Source organism: Castor canadensis, chromosome 10, assembly GCF_047511655.1.
Source record: "Castor canadensis chromosome 10, mCasCan1.hap1v2, whole genome shotgun sequence".
In the NCBI taxonomy this organism is placed as follows: Eukaryota; Metazoa; Chordata; class Mammalia; order Rodentia; family Castoridae; genus Castor; species Castor canadensis.
Genome location: NC_133395.1, coordinates 86,719,766 through 86,736,557, shown reverse-complemented (window position 1 = coordinate 86,736,557; position 16,792 = coordinate 86,719,766). Strand labels below are relative to the sequence as shown.

Below are 16,792 nucleotides of genomic sequence, written 5' to 3'. Positions count from 1 at the left end.
GACAGAGGGCGCAGGCCGCCAGAGCTCCGGATGCCAGCGGCAGCTCCCAGTCCCGCTCAAAGGGAGGGAGGGCCGCCGCTGGCGCCCAGTCGCCTGTGCCACCCTCCGGGTCTCAAAGCACTCCTCAGTCAGCTCAAGGACCGGGGCCACCTGGCCTTCGGGGTCACATGGGCTTGGGCACGACGGAAGGGACCGCTTGCCCCCGTGGAACAGACATTCTCCCCGTGAACAACCTCAGGTGCCGGGACCCTCTGCTCCGCCTTGGAAAACCCACCTTCTGCAATGTATGCCCAACGCAATCAGGCCGAGCAGATTGACCCCCTCGGCCCGGCCCCAGTGTGTGATGGGGCTCTGTGCGTGAGGGCTTGCTCTTCCCCACCTACACCAGGCACGGCATCTAACACACACACACACACACACACACACCACGCAGAGACACCCAGACCACGCACGCATGCACGGGGACGCACCCTCCTCTCCCCCACCCCACACACTAGCAGCCAAAGGACAACAGGGTATGGCTGGGGCCTGAGCGGGAACAAGCGAAGCCTTGGTTTGCGGCCCCTCGGCCAACTGCATCAGGATTTTTGTCTGGGCTCGGAGGCCAGAGGATCTCTGCCATTTGCTAGCAGGGCCAGGGATGGCAGGAGGGTGGGTACGGGGCTCAGCCAGGGCCAGTTCTGCTGGCACGATCCTGTAGCACGTGGCCGCGTAGTACGGGGCCGGGTCTGAAGGAGGGCAAGCAGGGGCACAAGACCCAGCAGCGGCACAGGGAAGAGGCCCAGGGCACCCAGGAGCAGACGAGACCCGGGAGTCGTGCGTGCTTGGCGTGGCCGCGGGCCCCGTGACGCCCGAGGACTCGAGTGCTCAGCCCCGTGTAGTGGCCGCGAAGGCCTGCCTGGGAGAAACGCCCCGGGAGGCCGGCAGGAACCCGGGATCGGAAGGGATGTGGAGGGGCCCCGGGTCGGAGGAGATGGCTTTGGCTGTGTTTGGTTTTGTTTCTTCTTCCCAAGATCCCGGGTGTGAAAGGGGCCAGAGGTGAAGTCCTGGGCTGGAAAGCCTCACGATTCAGCCCCGCAGCCCCAGGCCCTGAGTGTGGAGGAGGGCGGAGCGGGTCGGCGAAGGGCGCGGCTGCCGTTTTCCTGATGGGCTGGAGGGGCAGTGGCGCTTTCCGGACGAAGAGGGCCGGAAGGGTCCCCGAGACCTCCGCTGGGAGCCACGCACCCTCCCAAGGATACGGCTCCAGGAGGCGACGGAGGAGGGCGGCTGCTTGCCCTGGCCCGAGCTGTGCGTCCCCCGCCTTGGCCACAGCAGTGGACATTCCCAGAAGAACAAGCGCCCGAGAGCACTGAGAAATTTTCCCCCGAGAAAACTTGACCCTCGTCCTGGCAGCAGGACACCTCGGGAAGAAAGCCACCCAGCGGCCACCTGGGCGAGACCGGCTGCCCGAGCAGGCGCGCGGGGCCTCTGGCCGCTGGCCCCGGGCTGCCAGCCCCCACCCGGACTCCCAGCCTTGCCAAGAGAGCAGCGTGGAGATGCACGCCGGGGCCCTCGGCAGGCTCTTGGGGCTCCCGGAGGCGGCGGCTAGCGTCTACGGCCATACCACCCTGAACGCGCCCGATCTCGTATGATCTCGGAAGCTAAGCAGGGTCGGGCGTGGTTAGTACTTGGATGGGGGACCGCCTGGGAATACCGGGTGCTGTAGGCTTTTGCTCCTCCCTCCCTCGCTGCTCCTTTTGTCTTCGGGGACTTCGCCACCACCCCCCCACCACCACCACCACCCCCAGCACCACCACCACCACCACCACCACAACGACCCACCGTGACCACGACCCCGACCCCGTCCGGGCCACCCGCCAGACCCACGCACACCGAATCCTCACAGCTACGTCCCCGAAGCCTCTCCCCTCCCCACACTCTCCTGGGGCGCGCGCCCGCGACACGGGTCACCAGCGAGGTTGGTCCCAGGCCACGTTGGGGACCGCTCCCCAACTGCCCTCCAGGCGGGCGGGGAGGGACGTGCGGAAGCCATGAGAAAGTGGGTCCTGCACCCCAGCGGGCCCCACAGCGGGACGCGCCACACCTGGGCTCGCCACAAGGTGGTGCACTGGGTCCAGGGCAAGACGCCAGGGGACAGAGAAGCAGGGAGCCTCAGTCGGGTGCTGCTCCACGTCGCGCTCCGTCGCTCAACCCAAGACAGGGCAGCCAGCGCGCGACCTCTACGTGGGATCCCGCCTCCCACGGCAGAGCCTGCGGTCACAGGGACAGAGGGCGCAGGCCGCCAGAGCTCCGGATGCCAGCGGCAGCTCCCAGTCCCGCTCAAAGGGAGGGAGGGCCGCCGCTGGCGCCCAGTCGCCTGTGCCACCCTCCGGGTCTCAAAGCACTCCTCAGTCAGCTCAAGGACCGGGGCCACCTGGCCTTCGGGGTCACATGGGCTTGGGCACGACGGAAGGGACCGCTTGCCCCCGTGGAACAGACATTCTCCCCGTGGACAACCTCAGGTGCCGGGACCCTCTGCTCCGCCTTGGAAAACCCACCTTCTGCAATGTATGCCCAACGCAATCAGGCCGAGCAGATTGACCCCCTCGGCCCGGCCCCAGTGTGTGATGGGGCTCTGTGCGTGAGGGCTTGCTCTTCCCCACCTACACCAGGCACGGCATCTAACACACACACACACACACACACACACCACGCAGAGACACCCAGACCACGCACGCACGCACGGGGACGCACCCTCCTCTCCCCCACCCCACACACGAGCAGAAGAAGGACAAGAGGGTATGGCTGGGGCCTGAGCGGGAACAAGCGAAGCCTTGGTTTGCGGCCCCTCGGCCAACTGCATCAGGATTTTTGTCTGGGCTCGGAGGCCAGAGGATCTCTGCCATTTGCTAGCAGGGCCAGGGATGGCAGGAGGGTGGGTACGGGGCTCAGCCAGGGCCAGTTCTGCTGGCACGATCCTGTAGCACGTGGCCGCGTAGCACGGGGCCGGGTCTGAAGGAGGCCAAGCAGGGGCACAAGACCCAGCAGCGGCACAGGGAAGAGGCCCAGGGCACCCAGGAGCAGACGAGACCCGGGAGTCGTGCGTGCTTGGCGTGGCCGCGGGCCCCGTGACGCCCGAGGACTCGAGTGCTCAGCCCCGTGTAGTGGCCGCGAAGGCCTGCCTGGGAGAAACGCCCCGGGAGGCCGGCAGGAACCCGGGATCGGAAGGGATGTGGAGGGGCCCCGGGTCGGAGGAGATGGCTTTGGCTGTGTTTGGTTTTGTTTCTTCTTCCCAAGATCCCGGGTGTGAAAGGGGCCAGAGGTGAAGTCCTGGGCTGGAAAGCCTCACGATTCAGCCCCGCAGCCCCAGGCCCTGAGTGTGGAGGAGGGCGGAGCGGGTCGGCGAAGGGCGCGGCTGCCGTTTTCCTGATGGGCTGGAGGGGCAGTGGCGCTTTCCGGACGAAGAGGACCGGAAGGGTCCCCGAGACCTCCGCTGGGAGCCACGCACCCACCCAAGGATACGGCTCCAGGAGGCGACGGAGGAGGGCGGCTGCTTGCCCTGGCCCGAGCTGTGCGTCCCCCGCCTTGGCCACAGCAGTGGACATTCCCAGAAGAACAAGCGCCCGAGAGCACTGAGAAATTTTCCCCCGAGAAAACTTGACCCTCGTCCTGGCAGCAGGACACCTCGGGAAGAAAGCCACCCAGCGGCCACTTGGGCGAGACCGGCTGCCCGAGCAGGCGCGTGGGGCCTCTGGCCGCTGGCCCCGGGCTGCCAGCCCCCACCCGGACTCCCAGCCGTGCCAGGAGAGCAGCGTGGAGACGCACGCCGGGGCCCTCGGCAGGCTCTTGGGGCTCCCGGAGGCGGCGGCTAGCGTCTACGGCCATACCACCCTGAACGCGCCCGATCTCGTCTGATCTCGGAAGCTAAGCAGGGTCGGGCCTGGTTAGTACTTGGATGGGAGACCGCCTGGGAATACCGGGTGCTGTAGGCTTTTGCTCCTCCCTCCCTCGCTGCTCCTTTTGTCTTCGGGGACTTCGCCACCACCCCCCCCACCACCACCACCACCCCCAGCACCACCACCACCACCACCACCACAACGACCCACCGTGACCACGACCCCGACCCCGTCCGGGCCACCCGCCAGACCCACGCACAGCGAATCCTCACAGCTACGTCCCCGAATCCTCTCCCCTCCCCACACTCTCCTGGGGCGCGCGCCCGCGACACGGGTCACCAGCGAGGTTGGTCCCAGGCCACGTTGGGGACCGCTCCCCAACTGCCCTCCAGGCGGGCGGGGAGGGACGTGCGGAAGCCATGAGAAAGTGGGTCCTGCACCCCAGCGGGCCCCACAGCGGGACGCGCCACACCTGGGCTCGCCACAAGGTGGTGCACTGGGTCCAGGGCAAGACGCCAGGGGACAGAGAAGCAGGGAGCCTCAGTCGGGTGCTGCTCCACGTCGCGCTCCGTCGCTCAACCCAAGACAGGGCAGCCAGCGCGCGACCTCTACGTGGGATCCCGCCTCCCACGGCAGAGCCTGCGGTCACAGGGACAGAGGGCGCAGGCCGCCAGAGCTCCGGATGCCAGCGGCAGCTCCCCGTCCCGCTCAAAGGGAGGGAGGGCCGCCGCTGGCGTCCAGTCGCCTGTGCCACCCTCCGGGTCTCAAAGCACTCCTCAGTCAGCTCAAGGACCGGGGCCACCTGGCCTTCGGGGTCACATGGGCTTGGGCACGACGGAAGGGACCGCTTGCCCCCGTGGAACAGACATTCTCCCCGTGGACAACCTCAGGTGCCGGGACCCTCTGCTCCGCCTTGGAAAACCCACCTTCTGCAATGTATGCCCAACGCAATCAGGCCGAGCAGATTGACCCCCTCGGCCCGGCCCCAGTGTGTGATGGGGCTCTGTGCGTGAGGGCTTGCTCTTCCCCACCTACACCAGGCACGGCATCTAACACACACACACACACACACACACACCACGCAGAGACACCCAGACCACGCACGCACGCACGGGGACGCACCCTCCTCTCCCCCACCCCACACACGAGCAGCCGAAGGACAAGAGGGTATGGCTGGGGCCTGAGCGGGAACAAGCGAAGCCTTGGTTTGCGGCCCCTCGGCCAACTGCATCAGGATTTTTGTCTGGGCTCGGAGGCCAGAGGATCTCTGCCATTTGCTAGCAGGGCCAGGGATGGCAGGAGGGTGGGTACGGGGCTCAGCCAGGGCCAGTTCTGCTGGCACGATCCTGTAGCACGTGGCCGCGTAGCACGGGGCCGGGTCTGAAGGAGGCCAAGCAGGGGCACAAGACCCAGCAGCGGCACAGGGAAGAGGCCCAGGGCACCCAGGAGCAGACGAGACCCGGGAGTCGTGCGTGCTTGGCGTGGCCGCGGGCCCCGTGACGCCCGAGGACTCGAGTGCTCAGCCCCGTGTAGTGGCCGCGAAGGCCTGCCTGGGAGAAACGCCCCGGGAGGCCGGCAGGAACCCGGGATCGGAAGGGATGTGGAGGGGCCCCGGGTCGGAGGAGATGGCTTTGGCTGTGTTTGGTTTTGTTTCTTCTTCCCAAGATCCCGGGTGTGAAAGGGGCCAGAGGTGAAGTCCTGGGCTGGAAAGCCTCACGATTCAGCCCCGCAGCCCCAGGCCCTGAGTGTGGAGGAGGGCGGAGCGGGTCGGCGAAGGGCGCGGCTGCCGTTTTCCTGATGGGCTGGAGGGGCAGTGTCGCTTTCCGGACGAAGAGGACCGGAAGGGTCCCCGAGACCTCCGCTGGGAGCCACGCACCCACCCAAGGATACGGCTCCAGGAGGCGACGGAGGAGGGCGGCTGCTTGCCCTGGCCCGAGCTGTGCGTCCCCCGCCTTGGCCACAGCAGTGGACATTCCCAGAAGAACAAGCGCCCGAGAGCACTGAGAAATTTTCCCCCGAGAAAACTTGACCCTCGTCCTGGCAGCAGGACACCTCGGGAAGAAAGCCACCCAGCGGCCACCTGGGCGAGACCGGCTGCCCGAGCAGGCGCGCGGGGCCTCTGGCCGCTGGCCCCGGGCTGCCAGCCCCCACCCGGACTCCCAGCCGTGCCAGGAGAGCAGCGTGGAGACGCACGCCGGGGCCCTCGGCAGGCTCTTGGGGCTCCCGGAGGCGGCGGCTAGCGTCTACGGCCATACCACCCTGAACGCGCCCGATCTCGTCTGATCTCGGAAGCTAAGCAGGGTCGGGCCTGGTTAGTACTTGGATGGGAGACCGCCTGGGAATACCGGGTGCTGTAGGCTTTTGCTCCTCCCTCCCTCGCTGCTCCTTTTGTCTTCGGGGACTTCGCCACCACCCCCCCCACCACCACCACCACCCCCAGCACCACCACCACCACCACCACCACAACGACCCACCGTGACCACGACCCCGACCCCGTCCGGGCCACCCGCCAGACCCACGCACACCGAATCCTCACAGCTACGTCCCCGAATCCTCTCCCCTCCCCACACTCTCCTGGGGCGCGCGCCCGCGACACGGGTCACCAGCGAGGTTGGTCCCAGGCCACGTTGGGGACCGCTCCCCAACTGCCCTCCAGGCGGGCGGGGAGGGACGTGCGGAAGCCATGAGAAAGTGGGTCCTGCACCCCAGCGGGCCCCACAGCGGGACGCGCCACACCTGGGCTCGCCACAAGGTGGTGCACTGGGTCCAGGGCAAGACGCCAGGGGACAGAGAAGCAGGGAGCCTCAGTCGGGTGCTGCTCCACGTCGCGCTCCGTCGCTCAACCCAAGACAGGGCAGCCAGCGCGCGACCTCTACGTGGGATCCCGCCTCCCACGGCAGAGCCTGCGGTCACAGGGACAGAGGGCGCAGGCCGCCAGAGCTCCGGATGCCAGCGGCAGCTCCCCGTCCCGCTCAAAGGGAGGGAGGGCCGCCGCTGGCGCCCAGTCGCCTGTGCCACCCTCCAGGTCTCAAAGCACTCCTCAGTCAGCTCAAGGACCGGGGCCACCTGGCCTTCGGGGTCACATGGGCTTGGGCACGACGGAAGGGACCGCTTGCCCCCGTGGAACAGACATTCTCCCCGTGGACAACCTCAGGTGCCGGGACCCTCTGCTCCGCCTTGGAAAACCCACCTTCTGCAATGTATGCCCAACGCAATCAGGCCGAGCAGATTGACCCCCTCGGCCCGGCCCCAGTGTGTGATGGGGCTCTGTGCGTGAGGGCTTGCTCTTCCCCACCTACACCAGGCACGGCATCTAACACACACACACACACACACACACACCACGCAGAGACACCCAGACCACGCACGCACGCACGGGGACGCACCCTCCTCTCCCCCACCCCACACACGAGCAGCCGAAGGACAAGAGGGTATGGCTGGGGCCTGAGCGGGAACAAGCGAAGCCTTGGTTTGCGGCCCCTCGGCCAACTGCATCAGGATTTTTGTCTGGGCTCGGAGGCCAGAGGATCTCTGCCATTTGCTAGCAGGGCCAGGGATGGCAGGAGGGTGGGTACGGGGCTCAGCCAGGGCCAGTTCTGCTGGCACGATCCTGTAGCACGTGGCCGCGTAGCACGGGGCCGGGTCTGAAGGAGGCCAAGCAGGGGCACAAGACCCAGCAGCGGCACAGGGAAGAGGCCCAGGGCACCCAGGAGCAGACGAGACCCGGGAGTCGTGCGTGCTTGGCGTGGCCGCGGGCCCCGTGACGCCCGAGGACTCGAGTGCTCAGCCCCGTGTAGTGGCCGCGAAGGCCTGCCTGGGAGAAACGCCCCGGGAGGCCGGCAGGAACCCGGGATCGGAAGGGATGTGGAGGGGCCCCGGGTCGGAGGAGATGGCTTTGGCTGTGTTTGGTTTTGTTTCTTCTTCCCAAGATCCCGGGTGTGAAAGGGGCCAGAGGTGAAGTCCTGGGCTGGAAAGCCTCACGATTCAGCCCCGCAGCCCCAGGCCCTGAGTGTGGAGGAGGGCGGAGCGGGTCGGCGAAGGGCGCGGCTGCCGTTTTCCTGATGGGCTGGAGGGGCAGTGTCGCTTTCCGGACGAAGAGGACCGGAAGGGTCCCCGAGACCTCCGCTGGGAGCCACGCACCCACCCAAGGATACGGCTCCAGGAGGCGACGGAGGAGGGCGGCTTCTTGCCCTGGCCCGAGCTGTGCGTCCCCCGCCTTGGCCACAGCAGTGGACATTCCCAGAAGAACAAGCGCCCGAGAGCACTGAGAAATTTTCCCCCGAGAAAACTTGACCCTCGTCCTGGCAGCAGGACACCTCGGGAAGAAAGCCACCCAGCGGCCACCTGGGCGAGACCGGCTGCACGAGCAGGCGCGCGGGGCCTCTGGCCGCTGGCCCCGGGCTGCCAGCCCCCACCCGGACTCCCAGCCGTGCCAGGAGAGCAGCGTGGAGACGCACGCCGGGGCCCTCGGCAGGCTCTTGGGGCTCCCGGAGGCGGCGGCTAGCGTCTACGGCCATACCACCCTGAACGCGCCCGATCTCGTCTGATCTCGGAAGCTAAGCAGGGTCGGGCCTGGTTAGTACTTGGATGGGAGACCGCCTGGGAATACCGGGTGCTGTAGGCTTTTGCTCCTCCCTCCCTCGCTGCTCCTTTTGTCTTCGGGGACTTCGCCACCACCCCCCCCACCACCACCACCCCCAGCACCACCACCACCACCACCACCACAACGACCCACCGTGACCACGACCCCGACCCCGTCCGGGCCACCCGCCAGACCCACGCACACCGAATCCTCACAGCTACGTCCCCGAATCCTCTCCCCTCCCCACACTCTCCTGGGGCGCGCGCCCGCGACACGGGTCACCAGCGAGGTTGGTCCCAGGCCACGTTGGGGACCGCTCCCCAACTGCCCTCCAGGCGGGCGGGGAGGGACGTGCGGAAGCCATGAGAAAGTGGGTCCTGCACCCCAGCGGGCCCCACAGCGGGACGCGCCACACCTGGGCTCGCCACAAGGTGGTGCACTGGGTCCAGGGCAAGACGCCAGGGGACAGAGAAGCAGGGAGCCTCAGTCGGGTGCTGCTCCACGTCGCGCTCCGTCGCTCAACCCAAGACAGGGCAGCCAGCGCGCGACCTCTACGTGGGATCCCGCCTCCCACGGCAGAGCCTGCGGTCACAGGGACAGAGGGCGCAGGCCGCCAGAGCTCCGGATGCCAGCGGCAGCTCCCCGTCCCGCTCAAAGGGAGGGAGGGCCGCCGCTGGCGCCCAGTCGCCTGTGCCACCCTCCGGGTCTCAAAGCACTCCTCAGTCAGCTCAAGGACCGGGGCCACCTGGCCTTCGGGGTCACATGGGCTTGGGCACGACGGAAGGGACCGCTTGCCCCCGTGGAACAGACATTCTCCCCGTGGACAACCTCAGGTGCCGGGACCCTCTGCTCCGCCTTGGAAAACCCACCTTCTGCAATGTATGCCCAACGCAATCAGGCCGAGCAGATTGACCCCCTCGGCCCGGCCCCAGTGTGTGATGGGGCTCTGTGCGTGAGGGCTTGCTCTTCCCCACCTACACCAGGCACGGCATCTAACACACACACACACACACACACACACCACGCAGAGACACCCAGACCACGCACGCACGCACGGGGACGCACCCTCCTCTCCCCCACCCCACACACGAGCAGCCGAAGGACAAGAGGGTATGGCTGGGGCCTGAGCGGGAACAAGCGAAGCCTTGGTTTGCGGCCCCTCGGCCAACTGCATCAGGATTTTTGTCTGGGCTCGGAGGCCAGAGGATCTCTGCCATTTGCTAGCAGGGCCAGGGATGGCAGGAGGGTGGGTACGGGGCTCAGCCAGGGCCAGTTCTGCTGGCACGATCCTGTAGCACGTGGCCGCGTAGCACGGGGCCGGGTCTGAAGGAGGCCAAGCAGGGGCACAAGACCCAGCAGCGGCACAGGGAAGAGGCCCAGGGCACCCAGGAGCAGACGAGACCCGGGAGTCGTGCGTGCTTGGCGTGGCCGCGGGCCCCGTGACGCCCGAGGACTCGAGTGCTCAGCCCCGTGTAGTGGCCGCGAAGGCCTGCCTGGGAGAAACGCCCCGGGAGGCCGGCAGGAACCCGGGATCGGAAGGGATGTGGAGGGGCCCCGGGTCGGAGGAGATGGCTTTGGCTGTGTTTGGTTTTGTTTCTTCTTCCCAAGATCCCGGGTGTGAAAGGGGCCAGAGGTGAAGTCCTGGGCTGGAAAGCCTCACGATTCAGCCCCGCAGCCCCAGGCCCTGAGTGTGGAGGAGGGCGGAGCGGGTCGGCGAAGGGCACGGCTGCCATTTTCCTGATGGGCTGGAGGGGCAGTGTCGCTTTCCGGACGAAGAGGACCGGAAGGGTCCCCGAGACCTCCGCTGGGAGCCACGCACCCACCCAAGGATACGGCTCCAGGAGGCGACGGAGGAGGGCGGCTTCTTGCCCTGGCCCGAGCTGTGCGTCCCCCGCCTTGGCCACAGCAGTGGACATTCCCAGAAGAACAAGCGCCCGAGAGCACTGAGAAATTTTCCCCCGAGAAAACTTGACCCTCGTCCTGGCAGCAGGACACCTCGGGAAGAAAGCCACCCAGCGGCCACCTGGGCGAGACCGGCTGCCCGAGCAGGCGCGCGGGGCCTCTGGCCGCTGGCCCCGGGCTGCCAGCCCCCACCCGGACTCCCAGCCGTGCCAGGAGAGCAGCGTGGAGACGCACGCCGGGGCCCTCGGCAGGCTCTTGGGGCTCCCGGAGGCGGCAGCTAGCGTCTACGGCCATACCACCCTGAACGCGCCCGATCTCGTCTGATCTCGGAAGCTGAGCAGGGTCGGGCCTGGTTAGTACTTGGATGGGAGACCGCCTGGGAATACCGGGTGCTGTAGGCTTTTGCTCCTCCCTCCCTCGCTGCTCCTTTTGTCTTCGGGGACTTCGCCACCACCCCCCCCACCACCACCACCACCCCCAGCACCACCACCACCACCACCACCACAACGACCCACCGTGACCACGACCCCGACCCCGTCCGGGCCACCCGCCAGACCCACGCACACCGAATCCTCACAGCTACGTCCCCGAATCCTCTCCCCTCCCCACACTCTCCTGGGGCGCGCGCCCGCGACACGGGTCACCAGCGAGGTTGGTCCCAGGCCACGTTGGGGACCGCTCCCCAACTGCCCTCCAGGCGGGCGGGGAGGGACGTGCGGAAGCCATGAGAAAGTGGGTCCTGCACCCCAGCGGGCCCCACAGCGGGACGCGCCACACCTGGGCTCGCCACAAGGTGGTGCACTGGGTCCAGGGCAAGACGCCAGGGGACAGAGAAGCAGGGAGCCTCAGTCGGGTGCTGCTCCACGTCGCGCTCCGTCGCTCAACCCAAGACAGGGCAGCCAGCGCGCGACCTCTACGTGGGATCCCGCCTCCCACGGCAGAGCCTGCGGTCACAGGGACAGAGGGCGCAGGCCGCCAGAGCTCCGGATGCCAGCGGCAGCTCCCCGTCCCGCTCAAAGGGAGGGAGGGCCGCCGCTGGCGCCCAGTCGCCTGTGCCACCCTCCGGGTCTCAAAGCACTCCTCAGTCAGCTCAAGGACCGGGGCCACCTGGCCTTCGGGGTCACATGGGCTTGGGCACGACGGAAGGGACCGCTTGCCCCCGTGGAACAGACATTCTCCCCGTGGACAACCTCAGGTGCCGGGACCCTCTGCTCCGCCTTGGAAAACCCACCTTCTGCAATGTATGCCCAACGCAATCAGGCCGAGCAGATTGACCCCCTCGGCCCGGCCCCAGTGTGTGATGGGGCTCTGTGCGTGAGGGCTTGCTCTTCCCCACCTACACCAGGCACGGCATCTAACACACACACACACACACACACACACCACGCAGAGACACCCAGACCACGCACGCACGCACGGGGACGCACCCTCCTCTCCCCCACCCCACACACGAGCAGCCGAAGGAAAAGAGGGTATGGCTGGGGCCTGAGCGGGAACAAGCGAAGCCTTGGTTTGCGGCCCCTCGGCCAACTGCATCAGGATTTTTGTCTGGGCTCGGAGGCCAGAGGATCTCTGCCATTTGCTAGCAGGGCCAGGGATGGCAGGAGGGTGGGTACGGGGCTCAGCCAGGGCCAGTTCTGCTGGCACGATCCTGTAGCACGTGGCCGCGTAGCACGGGGCCGGGTCTGAAGGAGGCCAAGCAGGGGCACAAGACCCAGCAGCGGCACAGGGAAGAGGCCCAGGGCACCCAGGAGCAGACGAGACCCGGGAGTCGTGCGTGCTTGGCGTGGCCGCGGGCCCCGTGACGCCCGAGGACTCGAGTGCTCAGCCCCGTGTAGTGGCCGCGAAGGCCTGCCTGGGAGAAACGCCCCGGGAGGCCGGCAGGAACCCGGGATCGGAAGGGATGTGGAGGGGCCCCGGGTCGGAGGAGATGGCTTTGGCTGTGTTTGGTTTTGTTTCTTCTTCCCAAGATCCCGGGTGTGAAAGGGGCCAGAGGTGAAGTCCTGGGCTGGAAAGCCTCACGATTCAGCCCCGCAGCCCCAGGCCCTGAGTGTGGAGGAGGGCGGAGCGGGTCGGCGAAGGGCGCGGCTGCCGTTTTCCTGATGGGCTGGAGGGGCAGTGGCGCTTTCCGGACGAAGAGGACCGGAAGGGTCCCCGAGACCTCCGCTGGGAGCCACGCACCCACCCAAGGATACGGCTCCAGGAGGCGACGGAGGAGGGCGGCTGCTTGCCCTGGCCCGAGCTGTGCGTCCCCCGCCTTGGCCACAGCAGTGGACATTCCCAGAAGAACAAGCGCCCGAGAGCACTGAGAAATTTTCCCCCGAGAAAACTTGACCCTCGTCCTGGCAGCAGGACACCTCGGGAAGAAAGCCACCCAGCGGCCACCTGGGCGAGACCGGCTGCCCGAGCAGGCGCGCGGGGCCTCTGGCCGCTGGCCCCGGGCTGCCAGCCCCCACCCGGACTCCCAGCCGTGCCAGGAGAGCAGCGTGGAGACGCACGCCGGGGCCCTCGGCAGGCTCTTGGGGCTCCCGCAGGCGGCGGCTAGCGTCTACGGCCATACCACCCTGAACGCGCCCGATCTCGTCTGATCTCGGAAGCTAAGCAGGGTCGGGCCTGGTTAGTACTTGGATGGGAGACCGCCTGGGAATACCGGGTGCTGTAGGCTTTTGCTCCTCCCTCCCTCGCTGCTCCTTTTGTCTTCGGGGACTTCGCCACCACCCCCCCCCCCACCACCACCACCCCCAGCACCACCACCACCACCACCACCACAACGACCCACCGTGACCACGACCCCGACCCCGTCCGGGCCACCCGCCAGACCCACGCACACCGAATCCTCACAGCTACGTCCCCGAATCCTCTCCCCTCCCCACACTCTCCTGGGGCGCGCGCCCGCGACACGGGTCACCAGCGAGGTTGGTCCCAGGCCACGTTGGGGACCGCTCCCCAACTGCCCTCCAGGCGGACGGGGAGGGACGTGCGGAAGCCATGAGAAAGTGGGTCCTGCACCCCAGCGGGCCCCACAGCGGGACGCGCCACACCTGGGCTCGCCACAAGGTGGTGCACTGGGTCCAGGGCAAGACGCCAGGGGACAGAGAAGCAGGGAGCCTCAGTCGGGTGCTGCTCCACGTCGCGCTCCGTCGCTCAACCCAACACAGGGCAGCCAGCGCGCGACCTCTACGTGGGATCCCGCCTCCCACGGCAGAGCCTGCGGTCACAGGGACAGAGGGCGCAGGCCGCCAGAGCTCCGGATGCCAGCGGCAGCTCCCCGTCCCGCTCAAAGGGAGGGAGGGCCGCCGCTGGCGCCCAGTCGCCTGTGCCACCCTCCGGGTCTCAAAGCACTCCTCAGTCAGCTCAAGGACCGGGGCCACCTGGCCTTCGGGGTCACATGGGCTTGGGCACGACGGAAGGGACCGCTTGCCCCCGTGGAACAGACATTCTCCCCGTGGACAACCTCAGGTGCCGGGACCCTCTGCTCCGCCTTGGAAAACCCACCTTCTGCAATGTATGCCCAACGCAATCAGGCCGAGCAGATTGACCCCCTCGGCCCGGCCCCAGTGTGTGATGGGGCTCTGTGCGTGAGGGCTTGCTCTTCCCCACCTACACCAGGCACGGCATCTAACGGGGACGCACCCTCCTCTCCCCCACCCCACACACGAGCAGCCGAAGGACAAGAGGGTATGGCTGGGGCCTGAGCGGGAACAAGCGAAGCCTTGGTTTGCGGCCCCTTGGCCAACTGCATCAGGATTTTTGTCTGGGCTCGGAGGCCAGAGGATCTCTGCCATTTGCTAGCAGGGCCAGGGATGGCAGGAGGGTGGGTACGGGGCTCAGCCAGGGCCAGTTCTGCTGGCACGATCCTGTAGCACGTGGCCGCGTAGCACGGGGCCGGGTCTGAAGGAGGCCAAGCAGGGGCACAAGACCCAGCAGCGGCACAGGGAAGAGGCCCAGGGCACCCAGGAGCAGACGAGACCCGGGAGTCGTGCGTGCTTGGCGTGGCCGCGGGCCCCGTGACGCCCGAGGACTCGAGTGCTCAGCCCCGTGTAGTGGCCGCGAAGGCCTGCCTGGGAGAAACGCCCCGGGAGGCCGGCAGGAACCCGGGATCGGAAGGGATGTGGAGGGGCCCCGGGTCGGAGGAGATGGCTTTGGCTGTGTTTGGTTTTGTTTCTTCTTCCCAAGATCCCGGGTGTGAAAGGGGCCAGAGGTGAAGTCCTGGGCTGGAAAGCCTCACGATTCAGCCCCGCAGCCCCAGGCCCTGAGTGTGGAGGAGGGCGGAGCGGGTCGGCGAAGGGCGCGGCTGCCGTTTTCCTGATGGGCTGGAGGGGCAGTGGCGCTTTCCGGACGAAGAGGACCGGAAGGGTCCCCGAGACCTCCGCTGGGAGCCACGCACCCACCCAAGGATACGGCTCCAGGAGGCGACGGAGGAGGGCGGCTGCTTGCCCTGGCCCGAGCTGTGCGTCCCCCGCCTTGGCCACAGCAGTGGACATTCCCAGAAGAACAAGCGCCCGAGAGCACTGAGAAATTTTCCCCCGAGAAAACTTGACCCTCGTCCTGGCAGCAGGACACCTCGGGAAGAAAGCCACCCAGCGGCCACCTGGGCGAGACCGGCTGCCCGAGCAGGCGCGCGGGGCCTCTGGCCGCTGGCCCCGGGCTGCCAGCCCCCACCCGGACTCCCAGCCGTGCCAGGAGAGCAGCGTGGAGACGCACGCCGGGGCCCTCGGCAGGCTCTTGGGGCTCCCGGAGGCGGCGGCTAGCGTCTACGGCCATACCACCCTGAACGCGCCCGATCTCGTCTGATCTCGGAAGCTAAGCAGGGTCGGGCCTGGTTAGTACTTGGATGGGAGACCGCCTGGGAATACCGGGTGCTGTAGGCTTTTGCTCCTCCCTCCCTCGCTGCTCCTTTTGTCTTCGGGGACTTCGCCACCACCCCCCCCACCACCACCACCACCCCCAGCACCACCACCACCACCACCACCACAACGACCCACCGTGACCACGACCCCGACCCCGTCCGGGCCACCCGCCAGACCCACGCACACCGAATCCTCACAGCTACGTCCCCGAATCCTCTCCCCTCCCCACACTCTCCTGGGGCGCGCGCCCGCGACACGGGTCACCAGCGAGGTTGGTCCCAGGCCACGTTGGGGACCGCTCCCCAACTGCCCTCCAGGCGGGCGGGGAGGGACGTGCGGAAGCCATGAGAAAGTGGGTCCTGCACCCCAGCGGGCCCCACAGCGGGACGCGCCACACCTGGGCTCGCCACAAGGTGGTGCACTGGGTCCAGGGCAAGACGCCAGGGGACAGAGAAGCAGGGAGCCTCAGTCGGGTGCTGCTCCACGTCGCGCTCCGTCGCTCAACCCAAGACAGGGCAGCCAGCGCGCGACCTCTACGTGGGATCCCGCCTCCCACGGCAGAGCCTGCGGTCACAGGGACAGAGGGCGCAGGCCGCCAGAGCTCCGGATGCCAGCGGCAGCTCCCCGTCCCGCTCAAAGGGAGGGAGGGCCGCCGCTGGCGCCCAGTCGCCTGTGCCACCCTCCGGGTCTCAAAGCACTCCTCAGTCAGCTCAAGGACCGGGGCCACCTGGCCTTCGGGGTCACATGGGCTTGGGCACGACGGAAGGGACCGCTTGCCCCCGTGGAACAGACATTCTCCCCGTGGACAACCTCAGGTGCCGGGACCCTCTGCTCCGCCTTGGAAAACCCACCTTCTGCAATGTATGCCCAACGCAATCAGGCCGAGCAGATTGACCCCCTCGGCCCGGCCCCAGTGTGTGATGGGGCTCTGTGCGTGAGGGCTTGCTCTTCCCCACCTACACCAGGCACGGCATCTAACACACACACACACACACACACACACACCACGCAGAGACACCCAGACCACGCACGCACGCACGGGGACGCACCCTCCTCTCCCCCACCCCACACACGAGCAGCCGAAGGACAAGAGGGTATGGCTGGGGCCTGAGCGGGAACAAGCGAAGCCTTGGTTTGCGGCCCCTCGGCCAACTGCATCAGGATTTTTGTCTGGGCTCGGAGGCCAGAGGATCTCTGCCATTTGCTAGCAGGGCCAGGGATGGCAGGAGGGTGGGTACGGGGCTCAGCCAGGGCCAGTTCTGCTGGCACGATCCTGTAGCACGTGGCCGCGTAGCACGGGGCCGGGTCTGAAGGAGGCCAAGCAGGGGCACAAGACCCAGCAGCGGCACAGGGAAGAGGCCCAGGGCACCCAGGAGCAGACGAGACCCGGGAGTCGTGCGTGCTTGGCGTGGCCGCGGGCCCCGTGACGCCCGAGGACTCGAGTGCTCAGCCCCGTGTAGTGGCCGCGAAGGCCTGCCTGGGAGAAACGCCCCGGGAGGCCGGCAGGAACCCGGGATCGGAAGGGATGTGGAGGGGCCCCGGGTCGGAGGAGATGGCTTTGGCTGTGTTTGGTTTTGTTTCTT

General features: G+C 67.6%; 7 non-coding genes across 7 annotated transcripts; all 7 read left to right on the top strand.

The window, feature by feature from the left end:
* The first annotated feature begins 1,589 nt into the window (after positions 1–1,589).
* Positions 1,590–1,708, top strand: LOC141412962 (5S ribosomal RNA). The gene has a single exon (XR_012437804.1). It is a non-coding gene; the product is annotated as a 5S ribosomal RNA (ribosomal RNA).
* Positions 1,709–3,852: 2,144 nt separating this feature from the next.
* Positions 3,853–3,971, top strand: LOC141413289 (5S ribosomal RNA). Its single transcript, XR_012438081.1, has one exon. It is a non-coding gene; the product is annotated as a 5S ribosomal RNA (ribosomal RNA).
* Positions 3,972–6,116: 2,145 nt separating this feature from the next.
* On the top strand, positions 6,117–6,235 carry LOC141413288 (5S ribosomal RNA). The gene has a single exon (XR_012438080.1). It is a non-coding gene; the product is annotated as a 5S ribosomal RNA (ribosomal RNA).
* Positions 6,236–8,380: 2,145 nt separating this feature from the next.
* On the top strand, positions 8,381–8,499 carry LOC141413287 (5S ribosomal RNA). Its single transcript, XR_012438079.1, has one exon. It is a non-coding gene; the product is annotated as a 5S ribosomal RNA (ribosomal RNA).
* Positions 8,500–10,641: 2,142 nt separating this feature from the next.
* On the top strand, positions 10,642–10,760 carry LOC141412753 (5S ribosomal RNA). Its single transcript, XR_012437595.1, has one exon. It is a non-coding gene; the product is annotated as a 5S ribosomal RNA (ribosomal RNA).
* Positions 10,761–12,905: 2,145 nt separating this feature from the next.
* On the top strand, positions 12,906–13,024 carry LOC141413286 (5S ribosomal RNA). The gene has a single exon (XR_012438078.1). It is a non-coding gene; the product is annotated as a 5S ribosomal RNA (ribosomal RNA).
* A 2,087-nt stretch (positions 13,025–15,111) lies between these two features.
* On the top strand, positions 15,112–15,230 carry LOC141413285 (5S ribosomal RNA). The gene has a single exon (XR_012438077.1). It is a non-coding gene; the product is annotated as a 5S ribosomal RNA (ribosomal RNA).
* Positions 15,231–16,792: the final 1,562 nt, after the last annotated feature.